Below are 22632 nucleotides of genomic sequence, written 5' to 3' on the forward strand. Positions count from 1 at the left end.
ACGCCGATCGGAGGCAGCGGGTCATTCAGAAAACGTTATCTCAAGCCGCTGCTTGAAAATGAACGAAGGTTGGCAGAACGCGACCGGCAGCGTCTCTTCTATCAGAAGTGCCCACAAGCCTGGGAGATCGGTGCCATCCTCATTTATAAGAGGAAAAGATTAAGCTGCACACTTGTGGGATTTATCATTTGTTTTAATTATCACTCTTCTACTTTTTTTTTCCCCAGGAATACTTGGTCTTAAAACTGTCACATGCAAGAGAGCTATGTCACAGCAAAGCCACTGCATAAATACTGCAGCACCAAGTGAGACTAATTCTCCTGTGCATCATGTACTCCGGCAATCTAACGGGCTTTAAACCATGTATATGTGTATATATAATGCATTCTCACACAGCCAGACTAGCGCTAGGAATCGTGTCTATCCTCAGCAACAGCATAAATCACAGCTGAATCACGCACGCAAGTTAATATTTTTGCTAGACAGAGCTTTTGAGAGCTGCCTACAGGGTCACATTCTGAGTTCAGTCAGCCACAGCTTCAGCTTAACCAACAGCACCGCTAAGAAATCTCTGTTTTTCTTCATACAGTTAAATTCTTAATGCAGCACTACAGGCACTAAAACAAGGTTTTTACATGTTTACATATAGAGGGTGTTTTAATAGGGACAGCCTTAGGAAACTTCCTTATCAGAGCTGCAAATACTGCCCTCTTTTACCTCTTTTGTGTAAAGTAAACCTGAAAAATGCGCAGGTCTTGATCTTATGCATACGCTATCATGGATACATATGCATATACTTTCAGGTTTTTTTTTTCTAGCGTGTTCCAGCAGCTGGAAATAAGGAAGGAGCCCAGGCAGCCAGCAGCCCTCCGCAGGCAGCCAGCAGTAGCAGTGCGGTGCCACCAGCAGCTGTGCAAGAGGCACCACTCAGCTGGACAATTGCCCTGTCTGAACTTAACACAGCTGTATCATGAAGCACAATTCTAACTCCAGCCTTAACTTTCCTAATTTCTAAACTGCCTTTCAGATTCATAGCTGAGTTGAGTTCAACTTGTTTTAATAGGTTTTCAACTTGTAAATAGAAGAGCTTACACAAAAGATACATAAAAGAAAGAAAGGGAAGTGGGCAAAAGCTGAACTGCTTGTCATATGTTCAGAATGGGCGTAGACTTCTTCACAGAGAAGGATGGATGGATGGCTTGTTGCCTGTTCCAAAGGGCTCCATCTTGGGTACCAGGACACGGACGACTGACCCACCAAACAGCTTGCCAGAGCAAAGGTAATCTGGATCTTGCAAGTCAAACTACACAGACCACGTATGTTGATCTTGCTTCTATCCACTTTCAAAAGCACAAGCTTTCAAAATTTTAAATTGCTCTACTAAGAGTCTTAATTCATAAGACTGAAAATTCAAACGCAATGACATTTGTATACACATTATATACTTAGAAATTGTTGTTGTCAGGCTACAGCCACTTATCTTGTTATTAGCTATACTTTGGTGCATCACTCAGAACAAAGAAAAAAAGTAGGTGAGCGTCAAGTTGCAACTCAACCAGCCCTCATTTAATCTGTACTGCAGTTCAAGTTGTCCTCCCTCCTAAAAAGCCATTTTGTTTTTAATTCTTAAACACTTTGTAGGCATCTGAATCCTTACTTTCACATTTTCTTCCCAGAAATCTTGCCTTTTCTTAAGTATTTCCTGAGAAATTGAATAATAAGATCAAGATCTGTAAAACCCGAGTCTTGTTCCATTCGAGTCAGTTCCCTCCCTCCCTGGCTGCAGAGGTAATCAGCTCTGCTTCTGCCGCTCTGGTTATGCTTCCTAGACTGTCTCCTGTAGGTGGCTCTTTACTGAGGAATTCTGCAACTTCTAACCAGGTACATGTGATGATTTCCCATGTCATATTCCCAAAATAAGAAGAGACAAAAAGGATGTACCACGTGTATAAATAACAAAAATCCCAGCGGATTCATGTTTCTTTCTCATCAGCAAAAGTCTTGAATACAGAAACAGTTTAAGAAAAAAAAAATCTCCTGAAATGCTGATACATTTGAATTGCTGTAACTGAACTCCATGTTTCTATTTCCCTCTATCTTTATTTACCCGTCTGGTTTTCTGCCCATTCTGCCTAAGACTAACTTTAATGGGCATCCTTTCCTCTCTGTGGAGACACCAATGTACTGGCACACAGCAGTGCTCTGCAAGGTAAGCAGACTGATCTGCTGGCACGTGGTGAAGGAACAAGGCATCTTGTGCAATAAAGCTCACGAACACGGAATTCTAGTTTTAGAAGGGGAAAATGTAAACCAAAAGTAAAAAGGCAATCACTTAAATTCAGATCTGACTGCCTTACGTACGAAGAGTTTCTTATATTCCCATTTTGTTTTGAGAGCACTTCTAGCACTCATCTTTTACTTCTTGCTGTTATTTAGGTTGTGCAAAACGAGACTTATCCCGGAACAACTCTGTGCTAAATGTAAAAAAAATGTGAAGGTCCACAACATCCCTACAGTGAAGGCAGCAAAACCCCAGTGGCTGGATTATAACCAAACCAGTACCAAAGCACTCATCCTTAGGGAGAAGGCCACCAAATTCTCACGGCCACAACTGCGCACTTCCACAGTGCCACCTATTGGAGGTCTCCAAAGCACTCTCCTCCAGGTGCTCTCCCATACAGGTGCCCCTTCTGCCCTGCAGGGTGGGGAACGCTTTCTCAGTGTTGCCTCCCTAGATGTCTCACCCTATTTTCTTACCTTCGCCCATCGGCCACCACAGCTCCGACTGACTGAAAAGCCTACCAACGGCTGAAAATTGGGTTTTTAGGTGCCCAAGCAAAGGCTATGAAATTCATGGCCGAACCACTGCTCGGTGTTGTCCCGCAGGAGCTGCTCACGACTGCATCCCGAAGGCTGATTCCCTGTTCAGCACAATCAGAACGCAACGTGACATCGCATGCATCTCTGCCATGATGCAAGCAAGTGAAACAAGTCCTCGGGCGGCGCGGCTATTACGTGATTCATGAATAAAGCAAGGAAAACGTCCTCGCTCTTTTAATTCCCACCGCCCATAAGTACTCTTCCCGTTTGTGTTCCGTCGGAAAACAAGAGATTCAGAAGCCACCCGGTGCTGCAGTTCCCCTCCCCACCTGGCCCCAGCCCCAGGGCCGCAGTGCCAGACCCTGCCATTCACAAGCAGCCGCAGACCCTTCCATTCACAAGCGGAGCCGGCGGCACAGAGAGGAAGAGGAGGAGTTGAAGGGGAAGAGAGCGAGAAAGCGGATAAATTCCATTTGTGCTATTAAAAAAAATAGAAAAGTGAACTCGGCGGTTGAAAAGTGAAGATAAAAAGATGAAAACAGTAATCTTGCTACAGAAACCAGAGAATTATGTTCTTGCTCTCCCCCCCCCCCCTTTTTTTTTCCTTTTTTTTTTTCTTGCTTTCACACCGTACAAACTGTAGCACCCTGAACAACTCACTCCCCTGCTATTTCCAGCACTTTACAGAAACTTTTCAACATTTCTGTTTGACACGTATTTTCAGCAGTGAGGTGAAGACAATAAGTAAACAGGTAGTGAAGGGCTATTTAGAGAGCTGGTCAGTCACGGTAATAATAACGCAAAAAGAAAAAACCTCACACAGAAGAGAACATCTATCCTATGCGCTGTAGCCACAGACAGCACATGACCTCTGACAAACAGTTTTCAGAGTAATTTTAATGCTACTCTGGATTTAACTTGACTAACTGGTAGCAATTGAGCACATCTTTTTTTTGTGGCAGCAGTTATCTAAAATGCTACAATAACAGCATCAAAAGTAGAATGGTGGAAGATTGGTTTTCCATTGTGCTGCTGAACTGGCATAATGCCCACTTTAAAAGCAATTCGCTGCTCATCACTGAAATCTGGCAGACACGACACTAAATGCCTCGAGGAAAAAAAAAGAAAAAAAAAGGGTCTCGAGAAGGGGGAACCACTCCAACCAGCGAGCAGAGAGAGGAGGGGGAAGAAGGGAGAAAGCGAAGGATGATGAATCCCTGTAAGAAGAGAAAATTGCAAAATAAAAAGTTCGGCGCTGCGTGTAGACTCAACAGGCTCTACTTAATTTGCTTTGAGATTTCATCGCAGGCTTGCATTAGTAATAGCAGAACAAAACAAAAGCAAATATATATTTATGTCTGCCCATTGTTCTGATGAAGTGAAAACGTACTGAGTTACGTCAATCATTTGTCAAACACATCTTCCTGGTTTTATTTACCACCAAATATAATGAGTAAATATGTGATAATAAAACTCTTCTTTTTGTACGGACATATACAATTTTTCCCCACTACTAAATACAGGTAATGATTTAGGAAGCTTTCAAAATGTCTTTTTACTGTCAATAAAACTAATTCTATTCCTATTTTCATGTTAAAAAAAGGCTTTACAAATGAAAATTCAAATTAAAATTCTGATTATAGTGTAGTGTGACAACACCTGTATTTATAATTTTACTGTCAGCTAGCTCGTAGTGTTTAACAATAGCTTGAAGCAGAAAAGTAATTGGAATTTGTCTGTTACATGCCAGATGACGACACCGGGCACTTTGCTGTGCAAAAGCAAATTTGGTTTGATGACAAAATAACCTTACCAAGATCTATAAAAAAGCCAACCCAAACGTTAAGTCGGTCCTCTTCTACCCAAGGACTTCCCATCCATCCTCCATCTCCAACACTGCCCTCCCAGAGTGTTCCCAGATGATGCAGTGCTACCACGGTCCAGAAGCGTGAGGGAAGGACAGTGAGAGTGCAGCAGGGCAGGCAGAGGTGGTCACGCTGCACGTGCTGTGGTTCTCTGGATCTCTGCATGAGTGAAGAAGGAAAGCAGTGCTCTGAGCACAGTAGTGCTTTCCTGTGGCCCAGTCAGGCACAGCACATCTGCTGACTGACAGACCAGGTCTGATCTAGGACACAGCACAGTCACTTTTCAAGAAACAGCATTGAAAAAAAATATGAAAGCTATTCAATTTGAGCATTTCAGAACTCAAACACATGCCACTCTCCGCACACAACTTGCTTTACTTGAGGCTACAAATTAAAAGCCTGTGTTTTTCATTATCCTGAAGACAGGAAAAAAAATAAAGGAAGCCACACAAGAAAGAAAAACAGAATGACAGTGATGTTTTAGTTTACACTAGATATGGCAACACATACAAACTGTCAAAACTATGGAGTGAAAAAAAGCTGTTATCAAGCAACTGTCAAGAGAGTCCTCTGAGATTTGGAAATCTTGTGTTTATTGTAACTACTGCACATTACACAAAGAGAGAAACATCCCTCTTCTTACCACTGCTGCTAAATATCATGAGAGAACCCAGACTTCTACCTCACTATTTAGATTAATTTTTTCCCTATGTAATTCTGTGCTTGACAGCACAGAGCCCCTCCTTTTTAAAGTTTTCTGTTGTTGGGTCAAAGTTTAGAGAGAAACTTGAGGTTATAGTGAGCTGTATTTCATTTTCAAGAACTGTCAATGCCATTTTTTATGTTGCTAACTTGTCGTCCATCATCTAACTGTGGAAACTCTTAACACCGAAACACACAGAGGAAGAATTTGTCTCCTGAAAGAGGTATGAAGAAAGAGCGAGGGCAATGGAAACAGCTGTTTTACTGGGCATACTACTGATTCTTTTTCATATAATTTAACATACTGTCTAGAAATAAGACATGCCATACCATAGCAGGCTATGGTACAAAAGGTTTAGCCTCACTGTATCCATGTAGATTTTAAATCATGCTTTCTGACTGTAAGAGCACAACTATGCCTCAGATAGAAATTCCCACCTTCTATGGGGTTTCAATAAAACCCTCAAAGCAGCTTCTTTAGCCAAAGCCCTTTGCAGCCCTTTCAAAACCAGCAGCAACATTCCAGGTGTACTGATGACTGATCAAAGTTGTGAGCAAAAAAAACACCTTGTATTTTGTTCGTCACTCACTGCAAAATACATTTATTATCACTTCCAAACTTCAGGTTTATGTAGAAACCATCTTTATTCTGAATTCAGGTTTTTTTTCGGAAAAAGCACTGGAAGAAGTGCCAAGATTGAGCTTGAAGTTCTTGAGAAAGAATAAAACCTACAGTGTGTGTGATTGCACACTTTCACGGTTCAGTTGTGGGGAACATCAAACCTATAAGCTCAGTAAAAGAAGCCTCAAACATTACTTACTGCATAAGAGCAAATGAACAACAGCAGCTGCTGCGAAGTCAGTGCACCCACAGCATGCACATTAAGTTTCATGGCCTCAAAACTGACATATTATTCTAGATTCGTTATGAACATCACAGCATCCACATAGATCTTTGATAAGGAATAGACTTCTGCACGCTTACTTTCCAGCAGTCAGCACTAGATCCTGCTGGAGCTGCCTCCACTCCCCACATCCCCAGCATCTCCTGGTCAGCGCTGCCTGCAGGTGTGCAGTTCCTCAGCCCCAGGCTCCCAGTTTAACAAAGCCCAACTGCTCCAACTAATAGGGAGACTTTCACATTTTGCATATAAAGATTTATTTTTTCAAGTCTTAAGAGCTCTTCTTCAAAATGTCACAATATTTATGATCATCAAATGAGAATGCAGGAACAAAAATTCAGTCTGACATATTGCATTTCACTCAACTACCACGACCGCTCAGAGATACTTTTATCTCCAAGTTCTGGATGACCTCATATAACACAGTAAGGAGTGTATTAATTCAATACAAAACATGAAATAAAATCATTGAGAAGACAATAAATTAATCTTTTCCATATCAAATTGGATTGTTAGCTGTATTATTTCCTAGCTTTTGACTTTCAAGTACTTCCTCCTCCTAGATTATAAGAGTTTTAAAGTACCGTAACAATTACTGCATAAACAGCTGCAGCTCTGTGTCCATTTAAGACTTGGTTTCTTTTACTAATACTCTAATATAAGCTTACACGCACTTGCACACTCACACAAAAGGTAAGAAAGAATTACCAGTCTGATTTTCAGAAATTTAAGTACACAAAAGGTATCTAATACTGCATAGATATGGACCTTGTGCTAGAAGTCTATTCATGTACTTACTGCTCCATAAATGGAAGAGTTCTTGTGAGTGAACAGAAGGAAAGGGAAAGGAAAAGGGAAAGGGAAAGGGAAAGGGAAAGAGAAAGGGAAAGGGAAACGGAAAGGGAAAGGGAAAGGGAAAGGGAAAGGGAAGGAAAGCTATGGAAGGTGTGGTGCAGAACAAGAGAGTTGTTGAGCTTGTCCTGGGCTTCAATTACGATTAGGCTGAGAATTGTTAAAGTTTATAAGATGTACTGAAGTTAGCTTGACATAAAAAGCTCTTTTCATCTAATACTGCCAACAAAATGGCCCTCCAAAGTTCATAAAAGCACTAAGGTAACTCTTTTTTAAAGTCATACCTGACTGAGAAGCTTGCCTGCCAAATCCTCCTCTTCTTCATATACTTTCAAGGGTTACAACACAGAGGAAAGAATAGATGAGAGAGAGGGGGGAGGTCATTACAGCTGAAATTCAACACACTAAATTCAGCACCATCAAAATAAAGAGCTCCTTCCATTAATCATGAAATTTAGAGTATTGGAAGATCTACCAGACCTATTTTACTGAACAGGAAAATTCAGCACCAGGATACTGTTAAATTGAGTTAGCATTATCAGGGGAAAAACTATGCTCCATTTCCTATTATTTATGAAGCCCTATCCTTTTCTTTCTTACCAATTACATTCCCTATCATTTCCAAAATATACAAACTGTTTTCAATCAACAGATTTCTTTATTACAGCATACTGCATGCTTGTTACTGCCTCTTTTTTATATTGAATCCTTGATTGGACAAGCATTTTGAATTTAACATGGACTGTGATTGCACACATCAAACAAATTAAACCTGCCAATCTCTTTTTGGAGGATATCCTTTTATATATACTATCACTGAAGAGTACCCCGAGTATATTTGCTTAGGAGAAACAGGGAAGGAGGAAATGATTATTATGGCAGAGGCAGAAGACATTCATTTTCCTATGATATGTAACTGGCCTTGCATCCTCTTTTTCCTATTTTTCACTGAATTATTTTATAAAAGTAGAACATACTTATTGGCTTTTTCAGCGTCTCAGTGACTGTTTTACAATCATCAGCCTATGTTTCATTTTGGCCAATTGCTAATCACGCTTTAAAGATGAGATGGCAATAAGAGATGAACTACCTGGTAAGCCTGGAACTGTTCTTTCTTAACTTAACCAGAGGCAAAGCCAGAGTACATGGAATAGGAACTGTTCTCTGTAGACTAACAGAAAAATATGCATTATGCATTTGAACATCTGTTCAAAATGAAACAAAACTTTGTACCACTTCTGACCGGGCAAATATCCACAAAGATGAAAATACTGGAAAGCATTTTCCTTTTAAAAAGCAGTTCAGAGATGCATTGGTTGAAAATCAACTTCAAGAGGAAGAATATTTAAAACCAGAAAAGCAAATAAATAGAATACCCCCACAATATCAAAAACCCAAATCAAAGTCAAGTCGAAGAGTGGACAAAGCCCGCAGAACAACCTAGAATAAAGCCTTGAAGCTATCTGCTTGCAAGACTAAACGCATCCAGTTTTTTGGACTTATTAAAGCTTAGTATGAGTTTCTCCACTGCAGGCACTCACGAAACAGGGATATCTTTATTTGGAATATGCTATCAGTTTGCTGCTTTATCTGCATCCTTAGAGAAGCATAAAATAAAAAGGACAGAGTATTTGGGCTGTTTTTACAACTGATGTTGTAAAAGCAGTGAACTTTAATTCAAAAGGTCTAGGTGCTATGACCAGCTTTGCCATCACTTTCTAACATTATACTGGACCAGCCACTGAATTCATTCAGACTTCAGTTTTTGTCTGCAGAACAGGTCTGATGACATCTCCTTTTCTGACCTATTGCTTGTCTTGCACTGTAAATTCTATAGGCAGAAGTGGTCTTCAAAATTGCCTTTTTTATCGTGCATCAGACCTCTAGATAGCAGCATAATACAAATAATAACTAATGATGTGAACCCAGCCTTCTGAAAGTAGAAGTAAACCAGTACACTGCACTTCCAATTTTTGTTTCAGAGATGCCTCTGCTGGCAACTGAATTTTCTACGGCATAAAACACTGCCACCACAGTAATTGCTGAAGGTGCTCAAGTCAGAGTTTACTGTAAGCCATTCTCAGCAAGGCACTTTTAACAGTTTGAAAACAATTTACATTTGCGCAGTGTTCAGTCTCATCAAAAGCCCAGAGGTCTTTGAGGGTAAGCTGCAATTCCTACTTCTTTTCTCTCGGAGAAGGAGGAAAGACTGCAACAAAGGACTCGGATCTTTAAACTGAGAACCTATTTCTGTAGTTAGATCAGCTATTCCTCTCCTTAATTTTGCTGCAATTGCTAAATTCAATTTTATTCGTAACAGTGAAGAGAGATATCTAGCATGTGATAAAGATCTATATACACATTTCAAATGTGATCTGCAGAACCAAGACAAAGACCAACAGAATTGTCTAGTTTCCTTAAAAGCTGAACTAGAAAGCTTAAAATAAAGGTGTAAGAGCCTGCTGTTCCATCTGCCTTCATACTGCACAGCATCTACACAGACTAGGAACTGGATGTCAAGTTGTTGCTCCAACATTCATTAAAAAGACAACAATTAAAAACTCTAAAGAGGACAATAAAGATTTCCTGCAGCCAGAATGCTGGCTATTCAAAAAGCACAGTGATGGTAAGGTGCAAAGATCGACACTCTTGGAGAAAAGAAGGGAGGGAGTGAGGGAAAAATGCATACCGTCTTTACTGATGCTTCTTATTCCAACTACCTGGCTCGCCTCTCTACAAGAGATAAACTACCTTCAGGCACATTTTAAATAGTCACACTAACCTAGTCATATTCCTAGTGCCACTGATTAAATAAAAATTAAGATTAGAAAGCGAAGTAACTGCCCACCATGTATTAATGAATCAGGCAGCCACACGCTCCACAGGAATTAAGAAGTGGGTTTGACATGCCCTGCGAGCTATTGCTTTCATCACTAGCATGGGGTTGGCAAGACCACTCTCAGCTGTCGCTTCCTTGAAGCGAGAGTTTAATATGGAGCTGCAGCACTGCCACAACTTAGCTTTTGGAAATGGAAGAACACGCTGCATGTTGTCCTGCTGATTACACAACACTGCCAGGAAAGCCACATCTCCTGCCCCTAAGAGACAGGAATCCCACAGTTTCAAACAGATAAGGAACTCTGGGTGACAATCTGGGTGTCAATCCCCCAGAAAACAAAGATATCAAGGCAAATGTAATCGTGAAAATGTTCTAAAGCTTCCACTGAGGTACTTTCCTTCTTTCTTTTATTAAATGTTTCATTCTTCGTAGCATGGATACGTTTCATGACAGAGTACACATATACTAGCCAAATAAAAATCCTCCCATTCGGGCTGACTAAAGATTCATCTAACCTCTAACTCAGATACCTTGGACAAACAAGCTGTCATGCAGCAACACAGCCCTGACTTCCAAATCCAACTTCAAACAACTCAGGAAGTTTTGCAGCTTCCAGAAACAAAGGCAGTTTCTCTGTATAGAATGACTCTAGGTGAATTTTTGCTTCCACTGATGCTTCCAACAAGGTTTTGAATCCACTGTTTTCAGAATGTGTAACAACTTAAAAAGAGCTTTTGAGCATTTGGCACTCTTTAAAGTAGTGAGCAACATATGGGTGGCTACCTCAGGAAGCTGAAGCGCTCCAAAGCTGAGCACAGCCAGCTCTAGGCTTGGGGCATTCAGCCCTGCTGCAAGCCTGCCCATCGTAGTTGTAGCCTTCTTCATAGAGGCAACATTTAAGAGGACACAGTCACACTGCAGCTGCCTAAACTTACACACTGAATAGGAATGGCAAGAAAACAAAGGAAAAAACTTAAAAGAAATATTCCTAACATGAGAGATTTTCAACACCTGACCTTTTACTGTACATACATCTGTACTGTACATACATACTGTACATACAAGAAACAACTTAATAGACAATGAAACAAGCAAGATGCATTAAATGCACATATTCTGAACAGTGGCAGAAGAGAAGGATGGGAAAAACGTCAGGGTTAAGAAAGATGGACGTAAGGGTTTATTCAAATAATTTGCTAGAGATAATGGAAAGTAACACTTTCAGCTCTGTTTTGTTCTGAGGCTTCTAAGATATAAGCATGTTGAGTCCACTGAAATTGTCTACACTACCACAAATATGCCTTTTTTTTTTCTTTGTAAGAGACAGAAACTGTGAAGGTCTTTTGATGATACCAGGTACTATTCACAGTTGTAATGGTTTTTACAACACATAATCCACTGCACAATCACAGGTTCAGGTGACGACGCACTCCACAATTTAGATGGGAGGAACCGAACAGGAAAATGAACTTACTAGCCTCATCCATCAGACAAATCTATTGCCTTGTAGACAACAGACCCCAATTTATTTTTTTTTGTAAATGTTCTGGCTTCTGACACTGAAGAAAATAATGGTTTTATGTCTAATAACAAACTTTATGTGAACAATTAGAACTTCACCCTAGCAAAAACTACTATTGTTGAATTTCATTTGAACAGAAGAAATACTAAAGTGATAAAAGAAAACTACAGATCCACCAAATCCAGGAAAAAGCATGAATGTTTTGGACCAAGGCAAAAGCTTCTGAATTGGTGCTGGAACCATGGCTAACACAGTTGATTAGACTGTATTAAATATTACAGCACTGATTGCTTCCTAATCTGTACGTTAAGCCTCTAGCAATTTTAAGTATCCTGCACAGGGATTCTTGGACACTCAAGCTTAGATGTACTTAAGCTACATTTCAGTCATTACACCAGTAAAATTCCTATATTCAAAACTATTTTCAGATAGCCAAATCACAAATGTGCAGCTAAAAGTCAGAAAGGAGCTGGACAGACAGATGTGTCTCGAGAAGACAAACAACAGTATGGCAGGCTTTTTGGCCAAGCAACTGCGTTCAAGATATTAAGTAAAGTCGTTAAAAATGGACAGAACTCTTCTCTCTTGAGAACACCTCCCTCACTGCGTTTTGTACCTATTTGAAAGAGAACTGGGTTAAGAAAGCTTTATTCCAAGAATTAACTTGCATTCCTACATTGGCTAGTGCTCTCTGGACTATTCACTGTGCTCCTGAAGAGTTTATTAGCTCATCTGGGGAACACAAGCTGGAGCACAAATTCTTAACCTAGCACAAGCATTACTCATGGGTCTCTCCTTCTGTGGGTAATTAATGATTAGAAGAATCAGTAAGTTTTGTCCCTGGCGTATATTTTGAAATGAGTAAGTGCTTTTTGAGCATGAACACCATCAATGATCCGCCAGCTTTACTTTATTCTTGACCACAACGATTCTTCACAAATCAGTCTTTAAAAGAACAACAACAACAAAAGAGATTCTGAAGAAGCCATCCAGCAGACAACATCTAGGTGTTATGCATGTTATTGATGGAACTTACTCTGGATTTACACGAAATAGCCAAGCAAGAATTTTGAGTGCAACTAGAACTGAAGTCTAAGTGGCAAAAATAAAAGTCTAAGCCATCAGATGCATGGAAATAACAGATAAATCAACTACTAAGCCTATTGGAGATACTGAAGTTATTTAGAAAACTAGATGTGCCTGTCAAACTTGTGAGAACTACTCCTGTATAGGTAACACAAAGGCCACGGTATATCAATGGACTAAGCCACTGGCCCAATCCTGCAGCAGTGCCATTAAGTAACAGTTTGGTGACAGGCATCTTGCCTTTTCCCTATATTAGCAGTAGTAAAAGTTGTACCTTTTCCTTTCCCAATGGCCTTCCATAAAAAAGGAAATAGTCCAGCACAGAACAGCACTAGACAGCACTTTAAAATATTTTCCATATGTCTGAATAAGTAGACATTTTGCTGAGCATAAATTACATTAAAAACTTATGCAGGATTTTTCTGAAATGATACAATAATTCCTCTTGAAATCTACTGTGTAATTCTTACTCTTCTGCAACGAGCAAGATGCAAATCTGAAAAACCTGCTTTGAAATGTGAAGTTAGACTTATACCACTTTGCCAACAGCAAATATTCAAAATGCTTTCAGGATATTCACTTCTGAGCAAGTGTAGCAAGCAGCAGAGTAACAAATTTATTTTGCAATATAATGTATAGGAGATGGATATGGAAAGTCTGTTTAAAAATTTAGTCTGCAGTTCTGTTGACTCTCACCTCCAAGATGTTACTCAAGACTGCCGTGGGTTATAAAGAGGTGCCAGCTAATAAAACACAAGGAAAAGCTTTCAGAAATGTATTTTATTGTTATGAACGCAGCAGGAAAACGTAGTCATCTGATCACTCAGAAGAAGGAACCGCAGCACACTGCGTCAACACCTTCCTAAGAACATACTGCCACCTCTGCAACGCCTAATTTATCCCCCAGTGCTCCAGAACAGACAACCATGGGATCTGCGGATAACAACTGCCCAGTTCTGTGCCAAGGTTTCTAAGCAGAGGCTCCCTGACCAGTAAGGACTTGGATGGTATGAAGAACAGCATGTCAGAAGAATTACAGCAATTGAACTGCTTTGCTCTCTGCTCGTAATGTATATGGAGCGCTGTGGAACAAACTTTCAGAAATCAGATATCTAACACTAATAAATTACGCAGCGATTACAGATGACCTTTGGAGTCGCCGAAGGTACAGTCACAATCGCACATTTAAAAAAAAATCCTGCTTTTCACTATAATGTGTGAATGTATGAAATTAAATGAGGCTTGCAATATAATCAGCGTGGTTGGCTGCTTTAATATATTCCATTTCAATTTTAAATCACCACAATCCAAGAATGATGAATCTAATTTGATCAGTTGTTCACAAAAAACACTGAAAAGAGATGTAAGCAGACCTATCAACAGCTGGAACACAGCCTGCTTACCAAAGCAATTAATCCTTTTTCACATAAAACTCTTAACATATTCAAAACCAGTTAAAAGTCTGGCAGTATTTAAAAAGAAAAAAAAAGGGTGGGGGGTGGGGGAAATAGTGGAAAGGAGTTTCCCTAGTAAAAACATTTTAAACATCTAAGTTATTGCTTAAAAGCACAAAGGCCAGAAAATTCAAACAGAAAGGTCTGATCTCTAATAAAAAGGTGCAATTGGGTACTGTGCTAGCCGTAATATAATAACCCACTGTAACTCAACTTTGTAGGTCTGACTGCTCTTTATGAGGTGTTTAAATTGTATTTCATATTTAAATGGATTTTCATGAGCTCTTGCACATGTTAAATATGCATATCTAACTGCAGTCAAATAATTCCAGATTGCCGATAAGTTGGTATAAACGCCTGCGTTATGCAAAAAATATATGCTTTCAAAAGCTGAACAAGCTCCCATTTTGTTCGCAGAATTAAAAATACATAGATCTCATTACTTCCCACCCCAAAAAAACACTAAGAGAAATGTCTAATCTCTCACAACTGTCATACTTGCCATACCTTAACTTTGTGGATTTTAGCCTTGAGTGCTATACACTCTTCTCTGGGAGAGAATTTTTTTCCCAAAAGCTACTGAAACCAATTCTGATTAACAAGACTGAAAGCAACTTATAAATGGAATAGCACCTTACCAGACTGCATTCATTCAGTCAGTCACTAATTAGCATCTGCATGAGAGGAAAATTTTGAAAGCATTTCAAATCAAGCAGAATTATCCAAAATATATCTGAGGCTGTAACAGGAGATGACTGGTAGACAAGCTTTTTCTGGAGAATGATGATCTGGTGTATCAGCACTGTTGGAAGAATTGGAACTTAAGTGCCATTTACTTCCTCAAATCTTTACCATAGCCGATTTGAGGAAATGACTTTCCCACAATGTCAGGCATGAGGACAGCATACACATAAGTAAAGCAAGACACCTGAAAGCAAATTGCTCCATCAAAAATAGTCACTAAAACAGGGAAGATGACATCAGACTAAAGCATCTGCTGCTGCACAAAAGATCAACAACAAACAAAATAAAAATGCTGTTTGTGATCTAATTTTGGATGAAGCATGAGGTTAGAATTAAATACTGGTGCTTTATTTTGCTTACGCCTTAACCACAAAGCCCACACCCATGGTCAGAGAACAACCACCACATGAGGCATTTCATCCAAAAATGCTTGCAATACTAACAGGTATATCTGTATTTAATCAACATGTGGCACCACTTATTCATGACTTTTTGTTCAAATATTTGACAGAATCTAGATATATCCCCAAGTTAAGCTGTAGATTGTTAGCTATATGTCAACATTCTAACAATATGTTTTAAATCTGAGCTTCTGTGACAATTTCAAACGTTTGAGATCCAACAGTCATTTCAATCTCACTCAACCTCACCTACTTCCCACACACTATTTTATAGATTTAGAAGCAACATAGATTCCCAAAGCACCAAAAAAGAGGCAAGATGAAAACGGAGTGTATCTCCAGAATGGTAGCATATATATTCAGAAGTGTTGCATACTATACTCCAAAATTAAAAACACAGAACATCCCGAGTCAGAAGAGACCCAAAACAAGTTACTGACTCCAAATATTTAATCTTCTGCCCATCTTAAATTAAATGTTTATTTGACAGTGAGGGGCAAGACAGATGTATGATTCTTAGTGATACAGATAACTGAAAACGAAACAGAACAATAATTTAGCCTCTTAAATCAATTTTTGGAATGGCTGCTCAACACAGGGTTATTTCAGACTATGCGCAAAGGTGACTTAAATCATCTTCAAGAACAGTATCAAAATACTCCAGTACTTGCTTGTTCTGGATCCACAGCCATAGGTATATACAGGCACATAGTGACAGGACAAAGGGGAATGGTTTTAAACTAAAAGAGTGGAGAGTCAGATTACACATTAGGAGGAAATTATTTACTGGAGGGCATTAGGCTCTGGAACAGCTGCCCAGATAAGTTGTGGTGCCCCATCCCTGGAGGTGTTCAAGGCCAGGATGGATGGGGCCTTCAAAAGCTGTTGGTGCTACCTGATGGGTATTGCCATGAGTATCCAGCATGAGGAATATCCACTTCCTTCCCCCCCCACCAGGTCTACAGATGTTGGTTTGCAAACTCCATGTTACAGCATAAACAACATGTAAGAACCATTCCATCAAAGTGGAAGAGGAGTATCTGTTCCCACATCATGAGAAAGAGAATGACAGGATTTGAAATACTCAGTAGTTCCTCTCCCCACTCCTGGTCCTCCATCTTAACTGCATGGGATTCAAGATCAAAGAAGCCAAGAAGTAATTAGTCATTCTTCACAAATGCACAAGTAAAATCAACAGGTAACAACTCTCCACTCCTGGTGGAAGCTAATGAGTTCTCTGGGAAAGCACCTTGAGCAAACATTCCAAAAAAGCCAGCGTTTCACAAAGCAAAGGTGACCAGCTACTCCCTGCTAACTTTACCTTGAAACAATGGGCAAAAGCAGTTGGGAAGAATACAGATCACCAAGGCTCAGTGCTGTAGAACATCGTTCCTTTCCTAGCAGCATACAGTGACATCAACAAATTAGTTATTCTAATGCACTCGGCATGCCAAAGGAAATGAACAGTAAAGTTTTCTGATTTCTTTTAAAATACTTTCTCTTCTCCCATTTCTCCCTGTACACTTATCCTGAATCCTGCCAATTTCTCCATGAGACATTACAGAACTCGACAAAACACACACCTGCAGCTATTCTGACTCAGGGGTCAGCAAAGTCTTACTCTTTGAAGACCCCCAGCCACCCATATGATTTGTGTCTTCTATCCTGTCCTTCACTGGCTGCATAAGACCCGCGGCTCTGAAATAGTGAGAGATCACATGCTCAGCTGCCCATAATACATCAAGGACACAACAATACACTGTTCCATTGATGCAACCATCCCCACTACTAGGACGTCAATATATTATTTTCTTTCTTCCCTAGGGAAGCATATCTACTGATCATCTCCAATTTATGAAAAGTCAGCAATTTTGAGTAGGGAATATAGGAGATACGTATTCAGCAGAACAATGCAAGTGAAACAGGGAAACAGGTTACTTGGGCACCACAACATTAAGCACTTTCTGACAAAGACTGCATTAGCAGATGACAGGAGATTGAACACATAGCAAACAAAATGCTTTACAGATTTTCCTGTCCTTGATGTTGCAGCTGATCTGGAAGAGAATGTGCAAAGTCCCTCATGCAGAGATAGCCTTTGATCCTTGTGTACTAACTTGATACACTTACAAATCCATGCCTGCCTTTTGTCTTCCACATCTCAGAGAGAGTCTACAAATAAAATAATGGATTATCTGAAGCTGCACTGTTATAAAGAAATACGTTTTAAATGACTTTCTTAAATCAACTTTGTAAATGTATTTTTTCCCCTTTTCATGCTTGACATTCAAGCAGAAAGAAGAAAGATTATGTGCTATGATCTGTAGAATATTAAACTCCTCCTTGGGACAAGTTCTTCTAGTTATCAAAATCCCTGTATTTACTGAATATGAAAAAGCAGAGGTTGATGGATTTGGCTTTTAACTGCTAAAATCTTTTGCGGGTAAAGAACAGCTATTAATATATAATGGCTTTTCACCTTGATGATTTTAAATTAATTTCCAGACGACCCCATACATGAAATTTAGTCTCTAGGCTTGTCCCTTTGAAAAATATTATGGGCTTAGAAGAATTATACCCTATGCTTCCATCCAAATAAGCACAAAACAACAGTTTTCTTCTGTGACAGAAGCCAGAACTCTATTCTGAGACTGATTTTTTAAAGGCTGGCTTGCAGACCTTGTGACAGACTTTTCCAAAGAAGTGGTAGGAGTTAAGGTATTCTGTCTCCTCCCAGTTAACAGCTATGTCTGGATGCCTTCCCTTGAGCCTTTACGATTAACTACGTATCATTTAAAAATAGATTATTCTGCAGAAGTGGTTTATTTCAGAAGAACACGTTCTTCTCACCTTGGTGTAGACAACAGAGGTTGTAACTGTAGAAGGATAATGGAAACTATTTTGATGTTATTTTTTACTCTTTGAGCCAACTGGAGCGCTGGATGTAACAGTTTTCCACATCTGGCATCTAACATAGGGAACTCATGAATTATATTCCTAGTAAAATCTTTTGAGTACAACTGTTTTCTAGAGGTCTAGAATCAGTCACTGTGGATCTCCTTTATAACCAATACAGGAAAGAATAAGCATTTCTTACACGTGACCCATACCAGCCAAGCATAAATGAGATTACATAAGCCATGCCCTGGACCTGTCTTTCTCTCCACTACCCAGGGGTGCACAGACTGATAAATTCATACACAAATACTTGAACTGCAGACCTTGGTCAGTGAAGATGAACAGCATATCTTTGCAGGGGGGTTTCTCCACTAGTATCAACTGGTATGGAAGGAATGACTGCTTAGCTTCTCGTAGACAAAAAGAGAACAGCAAAGCCCTCACTCATGCAGTGTCTGTATACTCAAGCGGAGGGTTGGACTGCTACGTAGTAGCAGTAGTACGAGGGACAAATTTTAGCTTGAACACCACCATATAGATACCACTTTGTGAAGCATATCTGATGATGGACCACTTATGCATTTCTGCGCAGAATATCCTACCCATGGAAAGATGAAGAATTTTCTCTTCACTCATTTCTCCCCTTAGCATTTAAACGTAAAGCAAAGCATCAGATGGATTTCCTCTAAAGAGAGTAAAACCTTCATGCATACTCCCATAAATTCCTGAGCTTATTCCTGTTGTCTACAATAGCTCATTTCCTAACTCATCACTCACCTTTTTTTAAAGGCAATGCATATCAGCTGAAAAGATAAGAGTGACTTCTTACTATATAAAAGTCCTGCCATTGTGGTGATTCATATTATCTTTGTAATTGGGATATATTGCACTACAGAGTCTTTCTTTATAATTAAGTTTGCTTGACCTTTAGGAACTCCTGGGGCCTCCCCTAATTAGCTCAAATGGGTGATACAAAGCATTGTATTGTGTTGGAAAGTCTTGAATTAAAGATTTCTATATATGTTCAACAGTATCTTTTTTTCTTCAGTGTTGCCTGCAGTTTGCATTCTGCTGCAGAATTCTCTTTTTAAAACCAAAGTATATACACCAATCTGAATTATGCTAAGAACATGGTTTATCATAATAATGGCCTTCAAAATGTACTATTCAACAGGAATATTGGCCTGCTCAAGACACTGTAAAAACATCAGCTTGCAATTGCTCAAGAATCTTTCCAAGGATGTACTCCATCTGTAAAACTGCTGATATCTGCATAGAAGAGAGATTTCTTCCCAAATCGTATTTTATGTTTAGAAGATGATAAAATCTTCTGTACCACAAACTTTTCCAGAGACTTTTTCCCTTCTCCCCTTTTCACATCTAGAATGAGATAAAAAATGAGCCACTCTCAAGCTACTGTAAGTCCAAAATTCTTTGGGAGATGACCAATGCCCATGTAAGACTTCTGCTTACGATCATGCAATGGTTTTTAGCAATGTATAGCTACAGATCTTATTAAAAATTTCCCTAATGAAGAAAAACTTCTTACTGGATAACAAGGGCAACAGCAATAGAGTCGAAAATTTGGGGAGCTTCTACTAGAAATGCAAATCCTAAATTTATCCTCATTGGGTTCAAGTAATGCACAAAATTGAAGGCTACACTTTGCAATGGATTATTTTACTTTCAAGTTGTAATGTAAATTACCTTCTTTTAGTGTTGCCTCTCCAAATCTTTCAATTTCAGTTTCTCAGGACTCTTCCCCACATTTTCTGCATTGTGAATTTTAAGATTGCTTTTTGTCAAATTTGCTCGTTAAGAGATCACTTGATAAATTTGGCTTTCTTTTTTTGTGTCTTTATTCTCCTTTTGCACTAATGCTATTTCCTTATATGCAATTCAGTATAGGCATTTCTCCTTTCCTGTATAAAATGGAACTTGTTAAAAACACAAACACACACACACACACACACCCCACAACAAACAAACCAACCAGAATCTCTAAGCCTGAAAAGTTACTTTAATAGTAATATTTTGCTGGGCCCTTGATTATATAGTACCAACATACTACCATGGACTGTGATGTGACAACTAGAAGTTTTTTATCAAAGCAAAGACCAAACAAATAAAACCCACTATCCTTCTCCCTTGAAAGAGAAATGCTTACTCTAGAATTGCTATGTTACATGAAAAATCTCAATACCTCATATCCTGTTGGAGTAGAGCATAATTTTTGAAATGTGATGCTGAATCACTGAAGTGTTTTCACAGGGCAGAGGCACACTAACAAATAAGTGAAAGGTATCTTAAGGTGTGAACATCCAATATAAGGCTTTACCATGCAAATGGTCTGTTGACATTACCTTGCCCATCTTATATGGTTAAAAAAAAAAAAAGGAAGACAAAGGCTCCTTAAAAACCCAGCACTGCTATCTAATTAAAAAATAAAAGAAAAAAAAAGTCCTGATTATCATGTTTTCCCCCCCAAATAAGCAGTTATTAGAACTGAAAGAAGGAGAAAAAGGATGCACGAGTACTCCAAGAGGTAAAACCACTACCCTGTGAGGTACTCCACTAGGGTTTAAGAGAAATGTTACAGTGACTGCCAGAACTTGAACTGCTTCCTCCTTTTCACTTGGGCAGATCAATGCTTTTTGAAATGTAACTCAACATTGGAAGAGGTAAGTAAATCCCAGACCTGCGTGAGGTGGAGAGCTTTTTGCCATGGCAGCAGATACACCTGAAAGCTGAGAAGTGGTGAGCAGAGCAGTCTGCCATGTTATACTGGTTCCTGAAACATAGGCAAAAGTGGGTGTTAGAGGGAAAGCTTAAACCAAAGGGTACCTAGTTATCTATGCTTTATGGGTTGGTGCAGCAGCTGTGGTCACTAGCAGGGCAGAAGATATCTGTGAATACAAAAAGCCATAAATCTTGTCAAATGCTATAATAAAGCAAAAATGATCCTTTTCTGGTACTGACTAGAAAGCACATGTACATTCACATGTTGAAAGACCAAATACTGAAATGAAATTCATGTTTTGTCTAAATAGGAACTTCTGACTGAGTACTTCCTTTGATGTTTAAGATTTGTTACAGCAGTTCAATAAAACAAAAATGAACTCAAGGCTGCAGATCTTATAGAAAAGTTGAAAAAGACACGGGCACTTTACTGCAGTTTCTGAATAATATCATAGTTTCCCTCTTTTGCAATACTTGAGGTTTGGCTTAAGCTGGGAAATAGCAGATACATTTCAGAGTACAGAAGACAAAAAAAAAAGAAATAGTTTTTAAACTTGCACCCAGATTTTCAGAAACTAAATTTTCACATAACAACCTATTTTTTCCTTTCTCTCTAAATGCACCTACAAGAAGAGCTGCAGCGCTTATGCTTTATCAAATGCATGCATCTCATGTTCCAACATCTGGTGCTTTTCCAAATTAGGGGCATATCTTTTTTCCTTTTTTCCAAACAAGACATTACACTTTCGACTTCTTAAACTAAGTAGTATTTCAAAGAGTTGAACTGTATGTCAGGTTATCATGAAAATGGATGCACAACAAGCAATTCCAAATCCACTGATGCCTCTAAAATATGGAATCTAAAGTATGAAATAAATCTTTTCCACATCAAGATCCTGATGGTAGTAGTTAACCATTATTGACCAAAACCACAGTAGTTCCATTCTCTTTGTAACTATATTATCTACATTTGTTTTGGTCACTCACCACTAACTAGTTTTTATCAAGGATGTTTAAAACTATAGGATCATTTGTGGCACAAAATAAATAAAAAAATACATAGAATTGAATCGCAGATGAATACACGTATATAAGATTTATGAACAGTAGAAAAATCACACAATTCTAAGCTTGTCTTAAGCATTCTTCTGCCCTCCCCCAGAAATACGTAGCCCAATTTCAAAATGTTCATCTGATAAAAATGCTGCTGTTCACATGCTGCTGGCTGCTTATGCAACACCAGAAATATGAAACAATATCATAACTAATACAAATGTTTTAATTCCAACTCTACAGAATCCTATTTATGTCAAATATTATTTATCATCTAAATAAACTAGCTTAGGCTGTCACTCACTTCTTTTTATTCTTTTTTTGTTGTTGTTTTGTCTTACTGTATGCATCTCTCACAAAGTGAAAAATGTCTATTTAAAGATAAGTGGAAATACTACAGCACGCAACATTTTCATGTCAAAATAATTACATTATTATATTCTGAGTTAAATAATATAACATAAGAAAACATTTTGATATGTCTTTGACAGTTGTAATCCCGGCAAGAACAAATCAACTTCTTCCAAACTAATTTATACCAGATAAAAACAAAGAGCTCCCAAGCCCAAAAGGGCCTTCTCCATCCAAGTCCCCTCACAGAAGTGGGATAAGACAGAATGAAATCCTGCTGTGTTTTTTCTCAAGGCTGAGCCAAATTCTGATCTGTCACAAAAGACTAATTGGCTCTCAAAAGGTAGTGAAATTATATTAGCCTGAAATAAGATGTGCTAATCTATGAGATGGTCCTGGAAAAA

Source organism: Meleagris gallopavo, chromosome 1 (genome assembly GCF_000146605.3).
Source record: "Meleagris gallopavo isolate NT-WF06-2002-E0010 breed Aviagen turkey brand Nicholas breeding stock chromosome 1, Turkey_5.1, whole genome shotgun sequence".
Lineage (NCBI taxonomy): Eukaryota > Metazoa > Chordata > Aves > Galliformes > Phasianidae > Meleagris > Meleagris gallopavo.